Source organism: Schistocerca gregaria, chromosome 8 (genome assembly GCF_023897955.1).
Source record: "Schistocerca gregaria isolate iqSchGreg1 chromosome 8, iqSchGreg1.2, whole genome shotgun sequence".
Lineage (NCBI taxonomy): Eukaryota > Metazoa > Arthropoda > Insecta > Orthoptera > Acrididae > Schistocerca > Schistocerca gregaria.
The window spans coordinates 15199599-15225513 of record NC_064927.1 but is presented as its reverse complement, the minus strand read 5'-3'; the positions used below and the strand labels follow the sequence as shown (position 1 = coordinate 15225513).

General features: G+C 46.4%; 13 non-coding genes across 13 annotated transcripts; all 13 read right to left on the bottom strand.

Moving 5' to 3' along the window:
- Positions 1-1050: 1050 nt before the first annotated feature.
- Trnak-cuu (transfer RNA lysine (anticodon CUU)) lies at positions 1051-1123 on the bottom strand. The gene has a single exon. It is a non-coding gene; the product is annotated as a tRNA-Lys (tRNA).
- A 2972-nt stretch (positions 1124-4095) lies between these two features.
- On the bottom strand, positions 4096-4168 carry Trnak-cuu (transfer RNA lysine (anticodon CUU)). Its single transcript has one exon. It is a non-coding gene; the product is annotated as a tRNA-Lys (tRNA).
- Positions 4169-5610: 1442 nt separating this feature from the next.
- Trnak-cuu (transfer RNA lysine (anticodon CUU)) lies at positions 5611-5683 on the bottom strand. The gene has a single exon. It is a non-coding gene; the product is annotated as a tRNA-Lys (tRNA).
- A 1458-nt stretch (positions 5684-7141) lies between these two features.
- Trnak-cuu (transfer RNA lysine (anticodon CUU)) lies at positions 7142-7213 on the bottom strand. Its single transcript has one exon. It is a non-coding gene; the product is annotated as a tRNA-Lys (tRNA).
- A 1436-nt stretch (positions 7214-8649) lies between these two features.
- Positions 8650-8722, bottom strand: Trnak-cuu (transfer RNA lysine (anticodon CUU)). The gene has a single exon. It is a non-coding gene; the product is annotated as a tRNA-Lys (tRNA).
- A 1460-nt stretch (positions 8723-10182) lies between these two features.
- Positions 10183-10255, bottom strand: Trnak-cuu (transfer RNA lysine (anticodon CUU)). The gene has a single exon. It is a non-coding gene; the product is annotated as a tRNA-Lys (tRNA).
- A 2983-nt stretch (positions 10256-13238) lies between these two features.
- Positions 13239-13311, bottom strand: Trnak-uuu (transfer RNA lysine (anticodon UUU)). The gene has a single exon. It is a non-coding gene; the product is annotated as a tRNA-Lys (tRNA).
- Positions 13312-14777: 1466 nt separating this feature from the next.
- Trnak-cuu (transfer RNA lysine (anticodon CUU)) lies at positions 14778-14850 on the bottom strand. Its single transcript has one exon. It is a non-coding gene; the product is annotated as a tRNA-Lys (tRNA).
- A 2957-nt stretch (positions 14851-17807) lies between these two features.
- Trnak-cuu (transfer RNA lysine (anticodon CUU)) lies at positions 17808-17880 on the bottom strand. The gene has a single exon. It is a non-coding gene; the product is annotated as a tRNA-Lys (tRNA).
- Positions 17881-19332: 1452 nt separating this feature from the next.
- Positions 19333-19405, bottom strand: Trnak-uuu (transfer RNA lysine (anticodon UUU)). Its single transcript has one exon. It is a non-coding gene; the product is annotated as a tRNA-Lys (tRNA).
- Positions 19406-20843: 1438 nt separating this feature from the next.
- Positions 20844-20916, bottom strand: Trnak-cuu (transfer RNA lysine (anticodon CUU)). The gene has a single exon. It is a non-coding gene; the product is annotated as a tRNA-Lys (tRNA).
- A 1449-nt stretch (positions 20917-22365) lies between these two features.
- Positions 22366-22438, bottom strand: Trnak-uuu (transfer RNA lysine (anticodon UUU)). The gene has a single exon. It is a non-coding gene; the product is annotated as a tRNA-Lys (tRNA).
- A 1480-nt stretch (positions 22439-23918) lies between these two features.
- Trnak-uuu (transfer RNA lysine (anticodon UUU)) lies at positions 23919-23991 on the bottom strand. Its single transcript has one exon. It is a non-coding gene; the product is annotated as a tRNA-Lys (tRNA).
- Between the last annotated feature and the right edge of the window lie 1924 nt (positions 23992-25915).

The window sequence follows — 25915 nt, the reverse complement described above, 5'->3', positions numbered from 1 at the left end:
AGCAACATTCAGACGGTTTCGTACTGCTCAAATGCTACATTAAAACGGTATGTTTCTTTTTCAGAACTGATAAAACACGAGCGTGACAGCATTCGAACCTGTAATCTTCAGATCCGAAGTCCGACGCCTTATCCATTAGGCCACACAGTCACTGACGACCAAGTCCAACTTGTATATGACTCATCTCGAAACGCTCACACCCCTGATAATTTGTGTTTTCGTTCTACACAGCCGCTGCCCTTGCTCTTTCCCACCCATTCGTTACATTCAACCTCTTACGTGACCGAACAAATATAGACTGGGAAACAAGACCACACACTTTGTCCATACGCAATCGAAGGCAGGGCGTGCCTCGCCGCATTTGCCACGATGGCCATTTGCTACTTCTGCAGAAGCGGCGGCGGCGACGACGACGACTGCGAGAGGCTCTGACATATGTGAGAAATACATCTATAAAATGTAATTCAGACTGCCTCGTCCCACCTTATGCTGAACCGCTTTGGCAAAGGCTTTATCTGCGCCATTCGCCTTAATCACATCTGAGAGTAATTCTTAATAAAAGGCATGTCGCTAATTGTTCGTCATCACAGACACTGTTTGCTATACGGCCACGACGCGCAACTGATTTCCAAAATTCGACTTCTTCCTTTGAGGATGGAACTCACGACCCTTGGTTTACTAGTCCAGTGCTCTACCACTGAGCTAAAGAGGCTCGGCTTAGCGGTACTTTTGCGTACTTCGTCCTTACGGTCGTCTGGATCATCAGACTTCAGCTGACAACACTTCATATTACCGACTAATATTTGCAGCTATGGCGACCCATTACTGCTTGGCTACACATCTGACACGTAACCGATGTCCTCTCCAAACAACAACACTTGCATTTCAGAACATGTCTTTCACACATGTCTACAAAATCACCTTCACCTTCAAATACAGTTTCCTTGCGACTGACAGAGACGTAGGCAAAGTTCAAAGTTGCTATTTCCATTACATCACGTTAATCAGAAAAACGGTAATTTACATCTGCAGCGGAACAAAATTCCGTTTCGCCCAGCGTGGGGCTCGAACCCACGACACTGAGATTAAGAGTCTCACGCTCTACCGACTGAGCTAGCAAGGCTGCTTCGGTGAGTACTTGCCGGGCAGCACGTCACACAGTACTCGTTTGGGTTGGGTGGTCCCATACAGAATCTCTCCATGCTGTCTAACGTTTTCCTAACGTCACACTCGTCACGTACTTCACTTTTATTTCATAATCATTTCTGAGAGGTAAGGAATTGCATGACAACCTGCAGAGCTAGTGGCGTCAAAATTAACACTCATATTTGATGTGACTCAAAAGGCGAACGAGTTACTTTCCGACGTTGTTTTAGATGTGCAAGTGCCAGTGGAAACGCGCGGTGACGGCACTCTGCCGACCATTTCGCTAGTTAACACCGGTCTTGTAGTGTGTGTTTCAAGCTCAAGAGCATCTCCAAGCAGAAAATGGTCAACAGCAACATTCAGACGGTTTCGTACTGCTCAAATGCTACATTAAAACGGTATGTTTCTTTTTCAGAACTGATAAAACACGAGCGTGACAGCATTCGAACCTGTAATCTTCAGATCCGAAGTCCGACGCCTTATCCATTAGGCCACACAGTCACTAACGAGGCAGTGCAACTTGTATATGACTCATCTCGAAACGCTCACACCCCTGATAATTTGTGTTTTCGTTCTACACAGCCGCTGCCCTGGCTCTTTCCCACCCATTCGTTACATTAAACCTCTTACGTGACCGACCAAATATAGACAGGGAAACAAGACCACACACTTTGTGCATACGGAATCGAAGGCAGGGCGTGCCTCGCCGCATTTGCCACGACGGCCATTTGCTACTTCTGCAGAAGCGGCGGCGGCGACGACGACGACGACGACGACGACGACGACCGCGAGAGGCTCTGACATATGTGAGAAATACATCTATAAAATGTAATTCAGACTGCCTCGTCCCACCTTATGCTGAACCGCTTTGGCAAAGGCTTTATCTGCGCCATTCGCCTTAATCACATCTGAGAGTAATTCTTAATAAAAGGCATGTCGCTAATTGTTTGTCATCACAGATACTGTTTGCTATACGGACACGACGCGCAACTGGTTTCCAAAATTCGTCTTCTTCCTTTGAGGATGGAACTCACGACCCTTGGTTTACTAGTCCAGTGCTCTACCACTGAGCTAAAGAGGCGCGCCCTACCGGTTTTTTTGCGTACTTCGTCCTTACGGTCGTCTGGATCATCAGACTTCAGCTGACAACACTTCATATTACCGACTAATATTTGCAGCTATGGCGACCCATTACTGCTTGGCTACACATCTGACACGTAACCGATGTCCTCTCCAAACAACAACACTTGCATTTCAGAACATGTCTTTCACACATGTCTACAAAATCACCTTCACCTTCAAATACAGTTTCCTTGCGACTGACAGAGACGTAGGCAAAGTTCAAAGTTGCTACTTCCATTACAACACGTTAATCAGAAAAACGGTATTTTACATCTGCAGCGGAACAAAATTCCGTTTCGCCCAGCGTGGGGCTCGAACCCAAGACACTGAGATTAAGAGTCTCATGCTCTACCGACTGAGGTAGCCGTTCTGCTTCGGTGAGTACTTGTCGGGCAGCACGTCACACAGTACTTGTTTGGGTTGGGTGGTCCCATACAGAATCTCTCCATGCTGCCTAATGTTTTCCTAACGTCACACTCGTCACGTACTTCACTTTTATTTCATAATCATTTCTGAGAGGTAAGGAATTGCATGACAACCTGCAGAGCTAGTGGCATCAAAATTAACACTCATACTTGATGTGACTCAAAAGGCGAACGAGTTACTTTCCGACGTTGTTTTAGATGTGCAAGTGCCAGTGGAAACTCGCGGTGACGGCACTCTGCCGACCATTTCGCTAGTTAACACCGGTCTTGTAGTGTGTGTTTCAAGCTCAAGAGCATCTCTAAGCAGAAAATGGTCAACAGCAACATTCAGACGGTTTCGTACTGCTCAAATGCTACATTAAAACGGTATGTTTCTTTTTCAGAACTGATTAAACACGAGCGTGACAGCATTCGAACCTGTAATCTTCAGATCCGAAGTCCGACGCCTTATCCATTAGGCCACACAGTCACTGACGACCAAGTGCAACCTGTACATGACTCATCTCGAAACGCTCACACCCCTGCTAATTTGTGTTTTCGTTCTACACAGCCGCTGTCCTTGCTCTTTCCCACCCATTCGTTACATTCAACCTCTTACGTGACCGACCAAATATAGACTGGGAAACAAGACCACACACTTTGTGCATACGGAATCGAAGGCAGGGCGTGCCTCGCCGCATTTGCCACGATGGCCATTTGCTACTTCTGCAGAAGCGGCGGCGGCGACGACGACGACGACGACGACGACGACGACGACGACGACGACGACCGCGAGAGGCTGTGATATATGTGAGAAATACATCTATAAAATGTAATTCAGACTGCCTCGTCCCACCTTATGGTGAACCGCTTTGGCAAATGCTTTATCTGCGCCGTTCGCCTTAATCACATCTGAGAGTAATTCTTAATAAAAGGCATGTCGCTAATTGTTCGTCATCACAGATACTGTTTGCTATACGGGCAAGACGCGCATATGATTTCCAAAATTCGGCTTCTTCCTTTGAGGATGGAACTCACGACCCTTGGTTTACTAGTCCAGTGCTCTACCACTGAGCTAAAGAGGCGCGGACCAGCGGTACATTTGTGTACTTCGTCCTTACGGTCGTCTGGATCATCAGACTTCAGCTGACAACACTTCATATTACCGACTAATATTTGCAGCTATGGCGACCCATTACTGCTTGGCTACACATCTGACACGTAACCGATGTCCTCTCCAAACAACAACACTTGCATTTCAGAACATGTCTTTCACACATGTCTACAAAATCACCATCACCTTCAAATACAGTTTCCTTGCGACTGACAGAGACGTAGGCAAAGTTCAAAGTTGCTATTTCCATTACATCACGTTAATCAGAAAAACGGTAATTTACATCTGCAGCGGAACAAAATTCCGTTTCGCCCAGCGTGGGGCTCGAACCCACGACCCTGAGATTAAGAGTCTCATGCTCTACCGACTGAGCTAGCAAGGCTGCTTCGGTGAGTACTTGCCGGGCAGCACGTCACACAGTACTCGTTTGGGTTGGGTGGTCCCATACAGAATCTCTCCATGCTGTCTAAGGTTTTCCTAACGTCACACTCGTCACGTACTTCACTTTTATTTCATAATCATTTCTGAGAGGTAAGGAATTGCATGACAACCTGCAGAGCTAGTGGCGTCAAAATTAACACTCATACTTGATGTGACTCAAAAGGCGAACGAGTTACTTTCCGACGTTGTTTTAGATGTGCAAGTGCCAGTGGAAACGCGCGGTGACGGCACTCTGCCGACCATTTCGCTAGTTAACACCGGTCTTGTAGTGTGTGTTTCAAGCTCAAGAGCATCTCCAAGCAGAAAATGGTCAACAGCAACATTCAGACGGTTTCGTACTGCTCAAATGCTACATTAAAACGGTATGTTTCTTTTTCAGAACTGATAAAACACGAGCGTGACAGCATTCGAACCTGTAATCTTCAGATCCGAAGTCCGACGCCTTATCCATTAGGCCACACAGTCACTGACAACCAAGTGCAACTTGTATATGACTCATCTCCAAACGCTCACACCCCTGATAATTTGTGTTTTCGTTCTACACAGCCGCTGCCCTTGCTCTTTCCCACCCATTCGTTACATTCAACCTCTTACGTGACCGACCAAATATAGACTGGGAAACAAGACCACACACTTTGTGCATATGGAATCGAAGGCAGGGCGTGCCTCGCCGCATTTGCCACGATGGCCATTTGCTACTTCTGCAGAAGCGGCGGCGGCGACGACGAAGACGACGACGACGACGACGACCGCGAGAGGCTCTGACATATGTGAGAAATACATCTATAAAATGTAATTCAGACTGCCTCGTCCCACCTTATGCTGTACCGCTTTGGCAATGGCTTTATCTGCGCCATTCGCCTTAATCACATCTGAGAGAAATTCTTAATAAAAGGCATGTCGCTAATTGTTCGTCATCACAGATACTGTTTGCTATACGGCCACGACGCGCAACTGATTTCCAAAATTCGACTTCTTCCTTTGAGGATGGAACTCACGACCCTTGGTTTACTAGTCCAGTGCTCTACCACTGAGCTAAAGAGGCGCGCCCTAGCGGTACTTTTGCGGACTTCGTCCTTACGGTCGTCTGGATCATCAGACTTCAGCTGACAACACTTCGTATTACCGACTAATATTTGCAGCCATGGCGACCCATTACTGCTTGGCTACACATCTGACACGTAACCGATGTCCTCTAAAAACAACAACACTTGCATTTCAGAACATGTCTTTCACACATGTCTACAAAATCACCTTCACCTTCAAATACAGTTTCCTTGCGACTGACAGAGACGTAGGCAAAGTTTAAAGTTGATATTTCCATTACATCACGTTAATCAGAAAAACGGTAATTTACATCTGCAGCGGAACAAAATTCCGTTCCACCCAGAGTGGTGCTTGAACCCACGACCCAGAGATTAAGAGTCTCATGCTCTACCGACTGAGCTAGCCGGGCTGCTTCGTTGAATACTTGCCGGGCAGCACGTCACAAAGTACTCGTTTGGGTTGGGTGGTCCCATGCAGAATCTCTCCATGCTGCCTAATGTTTTCCTAACGTCACACTCGTCACGTACTTCACTTTTATTTCATAATCATTTCTGAGAGGTAAAGGAATCGCATGACAACCTGCAGAGCTAGTGGCGTCAAAATTAACACTCATACTTGATGTGACTCAAAAGGCGAACGAGTTACTTTCCGACGTTGTTTTAGATGTGCAAGTGCCAGTGGAAACTCGCGGTGACGGCACTCTGCCGACCATTTCGCTAGTTAACACCGGTCTTGTAGTGTGTGTTTCAAGCTGAAGAGCATCTCCAAGCAGAAAATGGTCAACAGCAACATTCAGACGGTTTCGTACTGCTCAAATGCTACATTAAAACGGTATGTTTCTTTTTCAGAACTGATAAAACACGAGCGTGACAGCAATCGAACCTGTAATCTTCAGATCCGAAGTCCGACGACTTATCCATTAGGCCACACAGTCACTGACGACCAAGTGCAACTTGTATATGACTCATCTCGAAACGCTCACACCCCTGTTAATTTGTGTTTTCTATCTTCACAGCCGCTGCCCTTGCTCTTTCCCACCCATTCGTTACATTCAACCTCTTACGTGACCGACCAAATATAGACTGGGAAACAAGACCACACACTTTGTGCATACGGAATCGAAGGCAGGGCGTGCCTCGCCGCATTTGCCACGATGGCCATTTGCTACTTCTGCAGAAGCGGCGGCGGCGACGACGACGACGACGACGACGACGACGACGACGACGACGACGACGACGACAGGCTCTGACATATGTGAGAAATACATCTATAAACTCTAATTCAGACTGCCTCGTCCCACCTTATGCTGTACCGCTTTGGCAAAGGCTTTATCTGCGCCATTCGCCTTAATCACATCTGAGAGAAATTCTTAATAAAAGGCATGTCGCTAATTGTTCGTCATCACAGATACTGTTTGCTATACGGCCACGACGCGCAACTGATTTCCAAAATTCGACTTCTTCCTTTGAGGATGGAACTCACGACCCTTGGTTTACTAGTCCAGTGCTCTACCACTGAGCTAAAGAGGCGCGCCCTAGCGGTACTTTTGCGTACTTCGTCCTTACGGTCGTCTGGATCATCAGACTTCAGCTGACAACACTTCGTATTACCGACAAATATTTGCAGCTATGGCGACCCATTACTGCTTGGCTACACATCTGACACGTAACCGATGTCCTCTCCAAGCAACAACACTTGCATTTCAGAACATGTCTTTCACACATGTCTACAAAATCACCTTCACCTTCAAATACAGTTTCCTTGCGACTGACAGAGACGTAGGCAAAGTTTAAAGTTGCTATTTCCATTACATCACGTTAATCAGAAAAACGGTAATTTACATCTGCAGCGGAACAAAATTCCGTTTCGCCCAGCGTGGGGCTCGAACCCACGACCCGGAGGTTAAGAGTCTATGCTCTACCGACTGAGCTAGCCGGGCTGCTTCGGTGAATACTTGCCGGGCAGCACGTCACAAAGTACTCGTTTGGGTTGTGTGGTCCCATACAGAATCTCTCCATGCTGCTTAATGTTTTCCTAACGTCACACTAGTCACGTACTTCACTTTTATTTCATAATCATTTCTGAGAGGTAAAGGAATTGCATGACAACCTGCAGAGCTAGTGGCGTCAAAATTAACACTCATACTTGATGTGACTCAAAAGGCGAACGAGTTACTTTCCGACGTTGTTTTAGATGTGCAAGTGCCAGTGGAAACTCGCGGTGACGGCACTCTGCCGACCATTTCGCTAGTTAACACCGGTCTTGTAGTGTGTGTTTCAAGCTGAAGAGCATCTCCAAGCAGAAAATGGTCAACAGCAACATTCAGACGGTTTCGTACTGCTCAAATGCTACATTAAAACGGTATGTTTCTTTTTCAGAACTGATAAAACACGAGCGTGACAGCATTCGAACCTGTAATCTTCAGATCCGAAGTCCGACGCCTTATCCATTAGGCCACACTGTAACTGACGACCAAGTGCAACTTGTATATGACTCATCTCGAAACGCTCACACCCCTGATAATTTGTGTTTTCGTTCTACACAGCCGCTGCCCTTGCTCTTTCCCACCCATTCGTTACATTCAACCTCTTACGTGACCGACCAAATATAGACTGGAAACAAGACCACACACTTTGTGCATACGGAATCGAAGGCAGGGCGTGCCTCGCCGCATTTGCCACGATTGCCATTTGCTACTTCTGCAGAAGCGACGACGACGACGACGACGACGACGACGACGACCGCGAGAGGCTCTGACATATGTGAGAAATACATCTATAAACTGTAATTCAGACTGCCTCGCCCCACCTTATGCTGTACCGCTTTGGCAAAGGCTTTATCTGCGCCATTCGCCTTAATCACATCTGAGAGTAATTCTTAATAAAAGGCATGTCGCTATTTGTTCGTCATCACAGATACTGTTTGCTATACGGCCACGACGCGCAACTGATTTCCAAAATTCGACTTCTTCCTTTGAGGATGGAACTCACGACCCTTGGTTTACTAGTCCAGTGCTCTACCACTGAGCTAAAGAGGCGCGCCCTAGCGGTACTTTCGCGTACTTCGTCCTTACGGTCGTCTGGATCATCAGACTTCAGCTGACAACACTTCATATTACCGACTAATATTTGCAGCCATGGCGACCCATTACTGCTTGGCTACACATCTGACACGTAACCGATGTCCTCTAAAAACAACAACACTTGCATTTCAGAACATGTCTTTCACACATGTCTACAAAATCACCTTCACCTTCAAATACAGTTTCCTTGCGACTGACAGAGACGTAGGCAAAGTTTAAAGTTGCTATTACCCTTACATCACGTTAATCAGAAAAACGGTAATTTACATCTGCAGCAGAACAAAATTCCGTTCTACCCAGCGTGGTGCTCGAACCCACGACCCTGAGATTAAGAGTCTCATGCTCTACCGACTGAGCTAGCCGGGCTGCTTCGGTGAATACTTGCCGGGTAGCACGTCACAAAGTACTCGTTTGGGTTGGGTGGTCCCATACAGAATCTCTCCATGCTGCCTAATGTTTTCCTAAAGTCACACTCGTCACGTACTTCACTTTTATTTCATAATCATTTCTGAGAGGTAAAGGAATCGCATGACAACCTGCAGAGCTAGTGGCGTCAACATTAACACTTATACTTGATGTGACTCAAAAGGCGAACGAGTTACTTTCCGACGTTGTTTTAGATGTGCAAGTGCCAGTGGAAACTCGCGGTGACGGCACTCTGCCGACCATTTCGCTAGTTAACACCGGTCTTGTAGTGTGTGTTTCAAGCTGAAGAGCATCTCCAAGCAGAAAATGGTCAACAGCAACATTCAAACGGTTTCGTACCGCTCAAATGCTACATTAAAACGGTATGTTTCTTTTTCAGAACTGATAAAACACGAGCGTGACAGCATTCGAACCTGTAATCTTCAGATCCGAAGTCCGACGCCTTATCCATTAGGCCACACTGTAACTGACGACCAAGTGCAACTTGTATATGACTCATCTCGAAACGCTCACACCCCTGATAATTTGTGTTTTCGTTCTACACAGCCGCTGCCCTTGCTCTTTCCCACCCATTCCTTACATTCAACCTCTTACGTGACCGACCAAATATAGACTGGAAACAAGACCACACACTTTGTGCATACGGAATCGAAGGCAGGGCGTGCCTCGCCGCATTTGCCACGATTGCAATTTGCTACTTCTGCAAAAGCAGCGGCGGCGGCGACGACGACGACGACGACGACGACGACGACGACGACGACGACGACCGCGAGAGGCTCTGACATATGTGAGAATTACATCTATAAAATGTAATTCAGACTGCCTCGCCCCACCTTATGCTGTACCGCTTTGGCAAAGGCTTTATCTGCGCCATTCGCCTTAATCACATCTGAGAGTAATTCTTAATAAAAGGCATGCCGCTAATTGTTCGTCATCACAGATACTGTTTGCTATACGGCCACGACGCGCAACTGATTTCCAAAATTCGACTTCTTCCTTTGAGGATGGAACTCACGACCCTTGGTTTACTAGTCCAGTGCTCTACCACTGAGCTAAAGAGGCGCGCCCTAGCGGTACTTTTGCGTACTTCGTCCTTACGGTCGTCTGTATCATCAGACTTCAGCTGACAACACTTCGTATTACCGACAAATATTTGCAGCTATGTCGACCCATTACTGCTTGGCTACACATCTGACACGTAACCGATGTCCTCTCCAAACAACAACACTTGCATTTCAGAACATGTCTTTCACACACGTCTACAAAATCACCTTCACCCTCAAATACAGTTTCCTTGCGACTGACAGAGACGTAGGCAAAGTTTAAAGTTGCCATTTCCATTACATCACGTTAATCAGAAAAACGGTAATTTACTTCTGCAGCGGAACAAAATTCCGTTCCGCCCAGCGTGGGGCTCGAACCCACGATCCTGATATTAAGAGTCTCATGCTCTATCGACTGAGCTAGCCGGGCTGCTTGGGTGATTACTTGCCGGGCAGCACGTCACACAGTACTCGTTTGGGTTGGGTGGTCCCATACAGAATCTCTCCATGCTGCCTAATGTTTTCCTAACGTCACACTCGTCACGTACTTCCCTTTTATTTCATAATCATATCTGAGAGGTAAAGGAATTGCATGACAACCTGCAGAGCTAGTTGGGTCAAAATTAACACTCATACTTGATGTGACTCAAAAGGCGAACGAGTTACTTTCCGACGTTGTTTTAGATGTGCAAGTGCCAGTGGAAACTCGCGGTGACGGCACTCTGCCGACCATTTCGCTAGTTAACACCGGTCTTGTAGTGTGTGTTTCAAGCTCAAGAGCATCTCCAAGCAGAAAATGGTCAACAGCAACATTCAGACGGTTTCGTACTGCTCAAATGCTACATTAAAACGGTATGTTTCTTTTTCAGAACTGATAAAACACGAGCGTGACAGCATTCGAACCTGTAATCTTCAGATCCGAAGTCCGACGCCTTATCCTTTAGGCCACACAGTCACTGACGACCAAGTGCAACTTGTATATGACTCATCTCGAAACGCTCACACCCCTGATAATTTGTGTTTTCGTTCTACACAGCCGCTGCCCTTGCTCTTTCCCACCCATTCGTTACATTCAACCTCTTACGTGACCGAACAAATATAGACTGGGAAACAAGACCACAAACTTTGTGCATACGGAATCGAAGGCAGGGCGTGCCTCGCCGCAATTGCCACGATGGCCATTTGCTACTTCTGCAGAAGCGGCGGCTGCGGCGGCGGCGACGACGACGACGACGACGACGACGACCGCGAGAGGCTCTGACATATGTGAGAAATACATCTATAAACTGTAATTCAGACTGCCTCGTCCCAACTTATGCTGTACCGCTTTTGCAAAGGCTTTATCTGCGCCATTCGCGTTAATCACATCTGAGAGTAATTCTTAATAAAAGGCATGTCGCTAATTGTTCGTCATCACAGATACTGTTTGCTATACGGCCACGACGCGCAACTGATTTCCAAAATTCGACTTCTTCCTTTGAGGATGGAACTCACGACCCTTGGTTTACTAGTCCAGTGCTCTACCACTGAGCTAAAGAGGCGCGCCCTAGCGGTACTTTTGCGTACTTCGTCCTTACTGTCGTCTGGATCATCAGACTTCAGCTGACAACACTTCATATTACCGACTAATATTTGCAGCTATGGCGACCCATTACTGCTTGGCTACACATCTGACACGTAACCGATGTCCTCTCCAAACAACAACACTTGCATATCAGAACATGTCTTTCACACATGTCTACAAAATCACCTTCACCTTCAAATACAGTTTCCTTGCGACTGACAGAGACGTAGGCAAAGTTTAAAGTTGCTATTTCCATTACATCACGTTAATCAGAAAAACGGTAATTTACATCTGCAGCGGAACAAAATTCCGTTCCACCCAGCGTGGTGCTCGAAACCAATACCCTCAGATTAAGAGTCTCATGCTCTACCGACTGAGCTAGCCGGGCTGCTTCGGTGATTACTTGCCGGGCAGCACGTCACAAAGTACTCGTTTGGGTTGGGTGGTCCCATACAGAATCTCTCCATGCTGCCTAATGTTTTCCTAACGTCACACTCGTCACGTACTTCACTTTTATTTCATAATCATTTCTGAGAGGTAAAGGAATTGCATGACAACCTGCAGAGCTAGTGGCGTCAAAATTAACACTCATACTTGATATGACACAAAAGGCGAACGAGTTACTTTCCGACGTTGTTTTAGATGTGCAAGTGCCAGTGGAAACTCGAGGTGACGGCACTCTGCCGATCATTTCGCTAGTTAACACCGGTCTTGTAGTGTGTGTTTCAAGGTCAAGAGCATGTCCAAGCAGAAAATGGTCAACAGCAACATTCAGACGGTTTCGTACTGCTCAAATGCTACATTAAAACGGTATGTTTCTTTTTCAGAACTGATAAAACACGAGCGTGACAGCATTCGAACCTGTAATCTTCAGATCCGAAGTCCGACGCCTTATCCATTAGGCCACACTGTCACTGACGACCAAGTGCAACTTGTATATGACTGATCTCGAAACGCTCACACCCCTGATAATTAGTGTTTTCGTTCTACACAGCCGCTGCCCTTGCTCTTTCCCACCCATTCGTTACATTCAACCTCTTACGTGACCGACCAAATATAGACTGGGAAACAAGACCACACACTTTGTGCATACGGAATCGAAGGCAGGGCGTGCCTCGGCGCATTTGCCACGATGGCCATTTGCTACTTCTGCAGAAGCGGCGGCGGCGGCGACGACGACGACGACGACGACGACGACGACGACGACGACGACGACCGCGAGAGGCTCTGACATATGTGAGAAATACATCTATAAACTGTAATTCAGACTGCCTCGTCCCACCTTATGCTGTACCGCTTTGGCAAAGGCTTTATCTGGGCCATTCGCGTTAATCACATCTGAGAGTAATTCTTAATAAAAGGCATGTCGCTAATTGTTCGTCATCACAGATACTGTTTGCTATACGGCCTCGACGCGCAACTGATTTCCAAAATTCGACTTCTTCCTTTGAGGATGGAACTCACGACCCTTGGTTTACTAGTCCAGTGCTCTACCACTGAGCTAAAGAGGCGCGCCCTAGCGGTACTTTTGCGTACTTCGTCCTTACGGTCGTCTGGATCATCAGACTTCAGCTGACAACACTTCATATTACCGACTAATATTTGCATCTATAGCGACCCATTACTGCTTGGCTACACATCTGACACGTAACCGATGTCCTCTCCAAACAACAACACTTGCATTTCAGAACATGTCTTTCACACATGTCTACAAAATCACCTTCACCTTCAAATACAGTTTCCTTGCGACTGACAGAGACGTAGGCAAAGTTTAAAGTTGCTATTTCCATTACATCACGTTAGTCAGAAAAACGGTAATTTACATCTGCAGCGGAACAAAATTCCGTTCCGCCCAGCGTGGGGCTCGAACCGACGACCCTGAGATTAAAAGTCTCATGCTCTACCGACTGAGCTAGCCGGGCTGCTTCAGTGAATACTTGCCAGGCAGCACGTCACACACTAATCGTTTGGGTTGGGTGGTCCCATGCAGAATCTCTCCATGCTGCCTAATGTTTTCCTAACGTCACACTCGTCACGTACTTCACTTTTATTTCATAATCATTTCTGAGAGGTAAAGGAATTGCATGACAACCTGCAGAGCTAGTGGCGTCAAAATTAACACTCATACTTGATGTGACTCAAAAGGCGAACGAGTTACTTTCCGACGTTGTTTTAGATGTGCAAGTGCCAGTGGAAACTCGCGGTGACGGCACTCTGCCGACCATTTCGCTAGTTAACACCGGTCTTGTAGTGTGTGTTTCAAGCTCAAGAGCATCTCCAAGCAGAAAATGGTCAACAGCAACATTCAGACGGTTTCGTACTGCTCAAATGCTACATTAAAACGGTATGTTTCTTTTTCAGAACTGATAAAACACGAGCGTGACAGCATTCGAACCTGTAATCTTCAGATCCGAAGTCCGAAACCTTATCCTTTAGGCCACACAGTCACTGACGACCAAGTGCAACTTGTATATGACTCATCTCGAAACGCTCACACCCCTGATAATTTGTGTTTTCGTTCTACACAGCCGCTGCCCTTGCTCTTTCCCACCCATTCGTTACATTCAACCTCTTACGTGACCGACCAAATATAGACTGGAAACAAGACCACACACTTTGTGCATACGGAATCGAAGACAGGGCGTGCCTCGCCGCATTTGCCACGATTGCCATTTGCTACTTCTGCAGAAGCGGCGGCGACGACGACGACGACGACGACGACGACGACGACGACGACGACGACGACGACGACGACCGCGAGAGGCTCTGACATATGTGAGAAATACATCTATAAACTGTAATTCAGACTGCCTCGCCCCACCTTATGCTGTACCGCTTTGGCAAAATCTTTATCTGCGCCATTCGCCTTAATCACATCTGAGAGTAATTCTTAATAAAAGGCATGCCGCTAATTGTTCGTCATCACAGATACTGTTTGCTATACGGCCACGACGCGCAACTGATTTCCAAAATTCGACTTCTTCCTTTGAGGATGGAACTCACGACCCTTGGTTTACTAGTCCAGTGCTCTACCACTGAGCTAAAGAGGCGCGCCCTAGCGGTACTTTTGCGTACTTCGTCCTTACGGTCGTCTGGATCATCAGACTTCAGCTGACAACACTTCGTATTACCGACAAATATTTGCAGCTATGGCGACCCATTACTGCTTGGCTACACATCTGACACGTAACCGATGTCCTCTCCAAACAACAACACTTGCATTTCAGAACATGTCTTTGACACATGTCTACAAAATCACCTTCACCCTCAAATACAGTTTCCTTGCGACTGACAGAGACGTAGGCAAAGTTTAAAGTTGCCATTTCCATTACATCACGTTAATCAGAAAAACGGTAATTTACTTCTGCAGCGGAACAAAATTCCGTTCCGCCCAGCGTGGGGCTTGAACCCACGATCCTGATATTAAGAGTCTCATGCTCTATCGACTGAGCTAGCCGGGCTGCTTGGGTGATTACTTGCCGGGCAGCACGTCACACAGTACTCGTTTGGGTTGGGTGGTCCCATACAGAATCTCTCCATGCTGCCTAATGTTTTCCTAACGTCCCACTCGTCACGTACTTCACTTTTATTTCATAATCATTTCTGAGAGGTAAAGGAATTGCATGACAACCTGCAGAGCTAGTTGGTTCAAAATTAACACTCATACTTGATGTGACTCAAAAGGCGAACGAGTTACTTTCCGACGTTGTTTTAGATGTGCAAGTGCCAGTGGAAACTCGCGGTGACGGCACTCTGCCGACCATTTCGCTAGTTAACACCGGTCTTGTAGTGTGTGTTTCAAGCTCAAGAGCATCTCCAAGCAGAAAATGGTCAACAGCAACATTCAGACGGTTTCGTACTGCTCAAATGCTACATTAAAACGGTATGTTTCTTTTTCAGAACTGATAAAACACGAGCGTGACAGCATTCGAACCTGTAATCTTCAGATCCGAAGTCCGACGCCTTATCCTTTAGGCCACACAGTCACTGACGACCAAGTGCAACTTGTATATGACTCATCTCGAAGCGCTCACACCCCTGATAATTTGTGTTTTCGTTCTACACAGCCGCTGCCCTTGCTCTTTCCCACCCATTCGTTACATTCAACCTCTTACGTGACCGACCAAATATAGACTGGGAAACAAGACCACAAACTTTGTGCATACGGAATCGAAGGCAGGGCGTGCCTCGCCGCAATTGCCACGATGGCCATTTGCTACTTCTGCAGAAGCGGCGGCTGCGGCGACGACGACGACGACGACGACGACGACGACCGCGAGAGCCTCTGACATAAGTGAGAAATACATCTATAAAATGTAATTCAGACTGCCTCGTCCCACCTTATGCTGTACCGCTTTGGCAAAGGCTTTATCTGCGCCATTCGCCTTAATCACATCTGAGAGTAATTCTTAATAAAAGGCATGTCGCTAATTGTTCGTCATCACAGATGCTGTTTGCTATACGGCCACGACGCGCAACTGGTTTCCCAAATTCGACTTCTTCCGTTGAAGATGGACCTCACGACCCTTGGTTTACTAGTCCAGTGCTCTACCACTGAGCTAAAGAGGCGCGGCCTAGCGGTACTTTTGCGTACTTCGTCCTTACGGTAGTCTGGATCATCAGACTTCAGCTGACAACACTTCATATTACCGACTAATATTTGCAGCTATGGCGACCCATTACTGCTTGGCTACACATCTGACACGTAACCGATGTCCTCTCCAAACAACAACACTTGCATTTCAGAACATGTCTTTCACACATGTCTACAAAATCACCTTCACCTTCAAATACAGTTTCCTTGCGACTGACAGAGACGTAGGCAAAGTTTAAAGTTGCTATTTCCATTACATCACGTTAATCAGAAAAACGGTAATTTACATCTGCAGCGGAACAAAATTCCGTTCCACCCAGCGTGGTGCTCGAAACCAATACCCTCAGATTAAGAGTCTCATGCTCTACCGACTGAGCTAGCCGGGCTGCTTCGGTGAATACTTGCCGGGCAGCACGTCACAAAGTACTCGTTTGGGTTGGGTGGTCCCATACAGAATCTCTCCATGCTGCCTAATGTTTTCCTAACGTCACACTCGTCACGTACTTCACTTTTATTTCATAATCATTTCTGAGAGGTAAAGGAATTGCATGACAACCTGCAAAGCTAGTGGCATCAAAATTAACACTCATACTTGATGTGACTCAAAAGGCGAACGAGTTACTTTCCGACGTTGTTTCAGATGTGCAAGTGCCAGTGGAAACTCGAGGTGACGGCACTCTGCCGACCATTTCGCTAGTTAACACCGGTCTTGTAGTGTGTGTTTCAAGCTGAAGAGCATCTCCAAGCAGAAAATGGTCAACAGCAACATTCAGACGGTTTCGTACTGCTCAAATGCTACATTAAAACGGTATGTTTCTTTTTCAGAACTGATAAAACACGAGCGTGACAGCATTCGAACCTGTAATCATCAGATCCGAAGTCCGACGCCTTATCCATTAGGCCACACAGTCACTGACAACCAAGTGCAACTTGTATATGACTCATCTCGAAACGCTCACACCCCTGATAATTTGTGTTTTCGTTCCACACAGCCGCTGCCCTTGCTCTTTCCCACCCATTCGTTACATTCAACCTCTTACGTGACCGACCAAATATAGACTGGGAAACAAGACCACACACTTTGTGCATATGGAATCGAAGGCAGGGCGTGCCTCGCCGCATTTGCCACGATGGCCATTTGCTACTTCTGCAGAAGCGGCGGCGTGCGACGAAGACGACGACGACGACGACCGCGAGAGGCTCTGACATATGTGAGAAATACATCTATAAACTGTAATTCAGACTGCCTCGTCCCACCTTATGCTGTACCGCTTTGGCAAAGGCTTTATCTGCGCCATTCGCGTTAATCACATCTGAGAGTAATTCTTAATAAAAGGCATGTCGCTATTTGTTCGTCATCACAGATACTGTTTGCTATACGGCCACGACGCGCAACTGATTTCCAAAATTCGACTTCTTCCTTTGAGGATGGAACTCACGACCCTTGGTTTACTAGTCCAGTGCTCTACCACTGAGCTAACGAGGCGCGGCCTAGCGGTACTTTTGCGTACTTCGTCCTTACGGTCGTCTGGATCATCAGACTTCAGCTGACAACACTTCGTATTACCGACTAATATTTGCAGCTATGGCGACCCATTACTGCTTGGCTACACATCTGACACGTAACCGATGTCCTCTCCAAATAACAACACTTGCATTTCAGAACATGTCTTTCACACATGTCTACAAAATCACCTTCACCTTCAAATACAGTTTCCTTGCGACTGACAGAGACGTAGGCAAAGTTTAAAGTTGCTATTTCCATTACATCACGTTAATCAGAAAAACGGTAATTTACATCTGCAGCGGAACAAAATTCCGTTTCGCCCAGCGTGGGGCTCGAACCCACGACCCTGAGATTAAGAGTCTCATGCTCTACCGACTGAGCTACCCGGGCTGCTTCGGTGATTACTTGCTGGGCAGCACGTCACAAAGTACTCGTTTGGGTTGGGTGGTCCCATACAGAATCTCTCCATGCTGCCTAATGTTTTCCTAACGTCACACTCGTCACGTACTTCACTTTTATTTCATAATCATTTCTGAGAGGTAAAGGAATTGCATGACAACCTGCAGAGCTAGTGGCGTCAAAATTAACACTCATACTTGATATGACTCAAAAGGCGAACGAGTTACTTTCCGACGTTGTTTTAGATGTGCAAGTGCCAGTGGAAACTCGAGGTGACGGCACTCTGCCGATCATTTCGCTAGTTAACACCGGTCTTGTAGTGTGTGTTTCAAGCTCAAGAGCATGTCCAAGCAGAAAATGGTCAACAGCAACATTCAGACGGTTTCGTACTGCTCAAATGCTACATTAAAACGGTATGTTTCTTTTTCAGAACTGATAAAACACGAGCGTGACAGCATTCGAACGTGTAATCTTCAGATCCGAAGTCCGACGCCTTATCCATTAGGCCACACTGTCACTGACGACCAAGTGCAACTTGTATATGACTCATCTCGAAACGCTCACACCCCTGATAATTTGTGTTTTCGTTCTACACAGCCGCTGCCCTTGCTCTTTCCCACCCATTCGTTACATTCAACCTCTTACGTGACCGACCAAATATAGACTGGGAAACAAGACCACACACTTTGTGCATACGGAATCGAAGGCAGGGCGTGCCTCGGCGCATTTGCCACGATGGCCATTTGCTACTTCTGCAGAAGCGGCGGCGGCGGCGGCGGCGGCGGCGGCGACGACGACGACGACGACGACTGCGAGAGGCTCTGACATATGTGAGAAATACATCTATAAACTGTAATTCAGACTGCCTCGTCCCACCTTATGCTGTACCGCTTTGGCAAAGGCTTTATCTGGGCCATTCGCGTTAATCACATCTGAGAGTAATTCTTAATAAAAGGCATGTCGCTAATTGTTCGTCATCACAGATACTGTTTGCTATACGGCCTCGACGCGCAACTGATTTCCAAAATTCGACTTCTTCCTTTGAGGATGGAACTCACGACCCTTGGTTTACTAGTACAGTGCTCTACCACTGAGCTAAAGAGGCGCGCCCTAGCGGTACTTTTGCGTACTTCGTCCTTACGGTCGTCTGGATCATCAGACTTCAGCTAACAACACTTCGTATTACCGACAAATATTTGCAGCTATGGCGACCCATTACTGCTTGGCTACACATCTGACACGTAACTGATGTCCTCTCCAAACAACAACACTTGCATTTCAGAACATGTCTTTCACACATGTCTACAAAATCACCTTCACCTTCAAATACAGTTTCCTTGCGACTGACAGAGACGTAGGCAAAGTTTAAAGTTGCTATTTCCATTACATCACGTTAGTCAGACAAACGGTAATTTACATCTGCAGCAGAACAAATTTCCGTTCCGCCCAGCGTGGGGCTCGAACCGACGACCCTGAGATTAAAAGTCTCATGCTCTACCGACTGAGCTAGCCGGGCTGCTTCGGTGAATACTTGCCAGGCAGCACGTCACACAGTATTCGTTTGGGTTGGGTGGTCCCATACAGAATCTCTCCATGCTGCCTAATGTTTTCCTAACGTCACACTCGTCACGTACTTCACTTTTATTTCATAATCATTTCTGAGAGGTAAAGGAATTGCATGACAACCTGCAGAGCTAGTTGGGTCAAAATTAACACTCATACTTGATGTGACTCAAAAGGCGAACGAGTTACTTTCCGACGTTGTTTTAGATGTGCAAGTGCCAGTGGAAACTCGCGGTGACGGCACTCTGCCGACCATTTCGCTAGTTAACACCGGTCTTGTAGTGTGTGTTTCAAGCTCAAGAGCATCTCCAAGCAGAAAATGGTCAACAGCAACATTCAGACGGTTTCGTACTGCTCAAATGCTACATTAAAACGGTATGTTTCTTTTTCAGAACTGATAAAACACGAGCGTGACAGCATTCGAACCTGTAATCTTCAGATCCGAAGTCCGACGCCTTATCCTTTAGGCCACACAGTCACTGACGACCAAGTGCAACTTGTATATGACTCATCTCGAAGCGCTCACACCCCTGATAATTTGTGTTTTCGTTCTACACAGCCGCTGCCCTTGCTCTTTCCCACCCATTCGTTACATTCAACCTCTTACGTGACCGACCAAATATAGACTGGGAAAGAAGACCACAAACTTTGTGCATACGGAATCGAAGGCAGGGCGTGCCTCGCCGCATTTGCCACGATGGCCATTTGCTACTTCTGCAGAAGCGGCGGCGTGCGACGAAGACGACGACGACGACGACCGCGAGAGGCTCTGACATATGTGAGAAATACATCTATAAACTGTAATTCAGACTGCCTCGTCCCACCTTATGCTGTACCGCTTTGGCAAAGGCTTTATCTGCGCCATTCGCGTTAATCACATCTGAGAGTAATTCTTAATAAAAGGCATGTCGCTAATTGTTCGTCATCACAGATACTGTTTGCTATACGGCCACGACGCGCAACTGATTTCCAAAATTCGACTTCTTCCTTTGAGGATGGAACTCACGACCCTTGGTTTACTAGTCCAGTGCTCTACCACTGAGCTAACGAGGCGCGGCCTAGCGGTACTTTTGCGTACTTCGTCCTTACGGTCGTCTGGATCATCAGACTTCAGCTGACAACACTTCGTATTACCGACTAATATTTGCAGCTATGGCGACCCATTACTGCTTGGCTACACATCTGACACGTAACCGATGTCCTCTCCAAATAACAACACTTGCATTTCAGAACATGTCTTTCACACATGTCTACAAAATCACCTTCACCTTCAAATACAGTTTCCTTGCGACTGACAGAGACGTAGGCAAAGTTTAAAGTTGCTATTTCCATTACATCACGTTAATCAGAAAAACGGTAATTTACATCTGCAGCGGAACAAAATTCCGTTTCGCCCAGCGTGGGGCTCGAACCCACGACCCTGAGATTAAGAGTCTCATGCTCTACCGACTGAGCTACCCGGGCTGCTTCGGTGATTACTTGCCGGGCAGCACGTCACAAAGTACTCGTTTGGGTTGGGTGGTCCCATACAGAATCTCTCCATGCTGCCTAATGTTTTCCTAACGTCACACTCGTCACGTACTTCACTTTTATTTCATAATCATTTCTGAGAGGTAAAGGAATTGCATGACAACCTGCAGAGCTAGTGGCGTCAAAATTAACACTCATACTTGATATGACTCAAAAGGCGAACGAGTTACTTTCCGACGTTGTTTTAGATGTGCAAGTGCCAGTGGAAACTCGAGGTGACGGCACTCTGCCGATCATTTCGCTAGTTAACACCGGTCTTGTAGTGTGTGTTTCAAGCTCAAGAGCATGTCCAAGCAGAAAATGGTCAACAGCAACATTCAGACGGTTTCGTACTGCTCAAATGCTACATTAAAACGGTATGTTTCTTTTTCAGAACTGATAAAACACGAGCGTGACAGCATTCGAACGTGTAATCTTCAGATCCGAAGTCCGACGCCTTATCCATTAGGCCACACTGTCACTGACGACCAAGTGCAACTTGTATATGACTCATCTCGAAACGCTCACACCCCTGATAATTTGTGTTTTCGTTCTACACAGCCGCTGCCCTTGCTCTTTCCCACCCATTCGTTACATTCAACCTCTTACGTGACCGACCAAATATAGACTGGGAAACAAGACCACACACTTTGTGCATACGGAATCGAAGGCAGGGCGTGCCTCGGCGCATTTGCCACGATGGCCATTTGCTACTTCTGCAGAAGCGGCGGCGGCGGCGGCGGCGGCGGCGGCGGCGGCGGCGACGACGACTGCGAGAGGCTCTGACATATGTGAGAAATACATCTATAAACTGTAATTCAGACTGCCTCGTCCCACCTTATGCTGTACCGCTTTGGCAAAGGCTTTATCTGGGCCATTCGCGTTAATCACATCTGAGAGTAATTCTTAATAAAAGGCATGTCGCTAATTGTTCGTCATCACAGATACTGTTTGCTATACGGCCTCGACGCGCAACTGATTTCCAAAATTCGACTTCTTCCTTTGAGGATGGAACTCACGACCCTTGGTTTACTAGTACAGTGCTCTACCACTGAGCTAAAGAGGCGCGCCCTAGCGGTACTTTTGCGTACTTCGTCCTTACGGTCGTCTGGATCATCAGACTTCAGCTAACAACACTTCGTATTACCGACAAATATTTGCAGCTATGGCGACCCATTACTGCTTGGCTACACATCTGACACGTAACCGATGTCCTCTCCAAACAACAACACTTGCATTTCAGAACATGTCTTTCACACATGTCTACAAAATCACCTTCACCTTCAAATACAGTTTCCTTGCGACTGACAGAGACGTAGGCAAAGTTTAAAGTTGCTATTTCCATTACATCACGTTAGTCAGACAAACGGTAATTTACATCTGCAGCAGAACAAATTTCCGTTCCGCCCAGCGTGGGGCTCGAACCGACGACCCTGAGATTAAAAGTCTCATGCTCTACCGACTGAGCTAGCCGGGCTGCTTCGGTGAATACTTGCCAGGCAGCACGTCACACAGTATTCGTTTGGGTTGGGTGGTCCCATACAGAATCTCTCCATGCTGCCTAATGTTTTCCTAACGTCACACTCGTCACGTACTTCACTTTTATTTCATAATCATTTCTGAGAGGTAAAGGAATTGCATGACAACCTGCAGAGCTAGTGGCATCAAAATTAACACTCATACTTGATGTGACTCAAAAGGCGAACGAGTTACTTTCCGACGTTGTTTTAGATGTGCAAGTGGCCAGTGGAAACTCGCGGTGACGGCACTCTGCCGACCATTTCGCTAGTTAACACCGGTCTTGTAGTGTGTGTTTCAAGCTCAAGAGCATCTCCAAGCAGAAAATGGTCAACAGCAAGATTCAGACGGATTCGTACTGCTCAAATGATACATTAAAGCGGTATGTTTCTTTTTCAGAACTGATAAAACACGAGCGTGACAGCATTCGAACCTGTAATCTTCAGATCCGAAGTCCGACGCCTTATCCATTAGGCCACACAGTCACTGACGACCAAGTGCAACTTGTATATGACTCATCTCGAAACGCTCACACCCCTGATAATTTGTGTTTTCGTTCTACACAGCCGCTGCCCTTGCTCTTTCCCACCCATTCGTTACATTCAACCTCTTACGTGACCGACCAAATATAGACTGGGAAACAAGACCACACACTTTGTGCATACGGAATCGAAGGCAGGGCGTGCCTCGCCGCATTTGCCACGATGGCCATTTGCTACTTCTGCAGAAGCGGCGGCGGCGGCGGCGGCGGCGGCGGCGGCGACGACGACGACGACGACGACGACGACGACGACGACGACGACGACCGCGAGAGGCTCTGACAAATGTGAGAAATACATCTATAAAATGTAATTCAGACTACCTCGTCCCACCTTATGCTGTACCGCTTTGGCAAAGGCTTTATCTGCGCCATTCGCCTTAATCACATCTGAGATTAATTCTTAATAAAAGGCATGTCGCTAATTGTTCGTCATCACAGATACTGTTTGCTATACGGCCACGACGCGCAACTGATTTCCAAAATTCGACTTCTTCCTTTGAGGATGGAACTCACGACCCTTGGTTTACTAGTCCAATGCTCTACCACTGAGCTAAAGAGGCGCGCCCTAGCGGTACTTTTGCGTACTTCGTCCTTACGGTCGTCTGGATCATCAGACTTCAGCTGACAACACTTCATATTACCGACTAATATTTGCATCTATGGCGACCCATTACTGCTTGGCTACACATCTGACACGTAACTGATGTCCTCTCCAAACAACAACACTTGCATTTCAGAACATGTCTTTCACACATGTCTACAAAATCACCTTCACCTTCAAATACAGTTTCCTTGCGACTGACAGAGACGTAGGCAAAGTTTAAAGTTGCTATTTCCATTACATCACGTTAGTCAGAAAAACGGTAATTTACATCTGCAGCGGAACAAATTTACGTTCCGCCCAGCGTGGGGCTCGAACCGACGACCCTGAGATTAAAAGTCTCATGCTCTACCGACTGAGCTAGCCGGGCTGCTTCAGTGAATACTTGCCAGGCAGCACGTCACACACTAATCGTTTGGGTTGGGTGGTCCCATGCAGAATCTCTCCATGCTGCCTAATGTTTTCCTAACGTCACACTCGTCACGTACTTCACTTTTATTTCATAATCATTTCTGAGAGGTAAAGGAATTGCATGACAACCTGCAGAGCTAGTGGCGTCAAAATTAACACTCATACTTGATGTGACTCAAAAGGCGAACGAGTTACTTTCCGACGTTGTTTTAGATGTGCAAGTGGCCAGTGGAAACTCGCGGTGACGGCACTCTGCCGACCATTTCGCTAGTTAACACCGATCTTGTAGTATGTGTTTCGAGCTCAAGAGCATCTCCAAGCAGAAAATGGTCAACAGCAACATTCAGACGGATTCGTACTGCTCAAATGCTACATTAAAACGGTATGTTTCTTTTTCAGAACTGTTAAAACACGAGCGTGACAGCTTTCGAACCTGTGATCTTCAGATCCGAAGTCCGACGCCTTATCCATTTTCATTTTTTTTTTTTTTTGTGGGCCTCCCATCACCCCCTTTTAGCCCATCCTTGCGCTCTCCATAATTCGCCTTCATCGGCGTCGGCTTCTCACGCCATGTACATAACCATAAACTGATGAGACGAAGTTAATCCCTTTATCGTGGAGAAACTAATGTACCCCCTCTTTGGGCTTATTGATAATGTGAAAAAAGAATGATGTCTTCAGTAGGTAGAAACAGAAGTTATGTTCAGTTTGTTTCCTTCTTCATCGCTGTTTTTTGTTGTCACACTTAAAGCAAATAGTCTTCCTTGACAAAGAAACGTCAGAGGGCATTCCGAAACTGCCTCTTCTCTCTGAAAATGCTTAAAAAACAAACCATATTCGGTGAGAAGCAACTATTTATAATGGCTTCTAGAAAAATAAATTAATAAACGTTGAACTCAAAGAACGGCAATTCCGGTAAAAACTATTTTTTTTTTTTCCACGATTGTAAAGTAAGTTAGTTGTGGTGAACACTCCCTTACGTTTGTCTTCTGTGTACGCAGATATTTCTTGTTAATTCTTTTACATCAGGGTCTTGATTAAAAAATTTGCGTATGTTTCTTTATATTTACTAATCTTCAGTAACATGTGATGCTCAGTTAGCAGATAGATCCAAAAATCCTCTTGGCTTTTCTCTTCCTTCGTGAAGAGGTAATGTACCGTTGCCGCTTTCAGCCAATTGACTGCGTTGCGTTTCGTGTTAGGAAAGGGTACATCATCCGGTGTCAAAAAGTCCGCAGGCGTTATAGCGTTAGGTGACGTTCGAAGGATGAGTGCCAGCTTTCGTCGGACATTCAGCCAGATATCTTTAACCTTGTCGCACACGAAACGATGTTCTTCGTTATCAATTAAACTACACGTTGCACACAAAGGTGAACCCGCTAAGTGGATCGAATGAAGTTTCGAGTTTGTTGCAACTTTCCTATTTACAACAAAGTACCATGTTGCTTTCAGATGAGTTGCTAAGTTACGGTTATGAATATTTGCCCATATCACTTTCCAGTTAGAACATGGATAGTTTTGTTCTATTTTGTTGTTCGTCTTTTCTCCCATCAATTTGTCATATATTTCTTTTACGTTTGTCATGTCTTTTTCCGGAATTCTTGAATGTAGGTAGCTATATTCTATTAAAAACCATCGTAAATGGTAAAGTCCGCTCGGTATGTGCTGCACATTAATGGGTGGAGAGAGGTCATCTGGAGCTATTTCAGATAGCAAGTGCGCGGCGATACAGCTGCCGGATTGTCTCCATTGTTGAAACGTATTGGAGATGTACAGAGCCTGCGACTTTTTAGTAACATTCGTTAAGTTTAAGCCGCCATTATTAGTGGCGAGCGTCAGAGTGTCATACTGGATTTTAAATATGTGGCCACGGCTCACAAAAA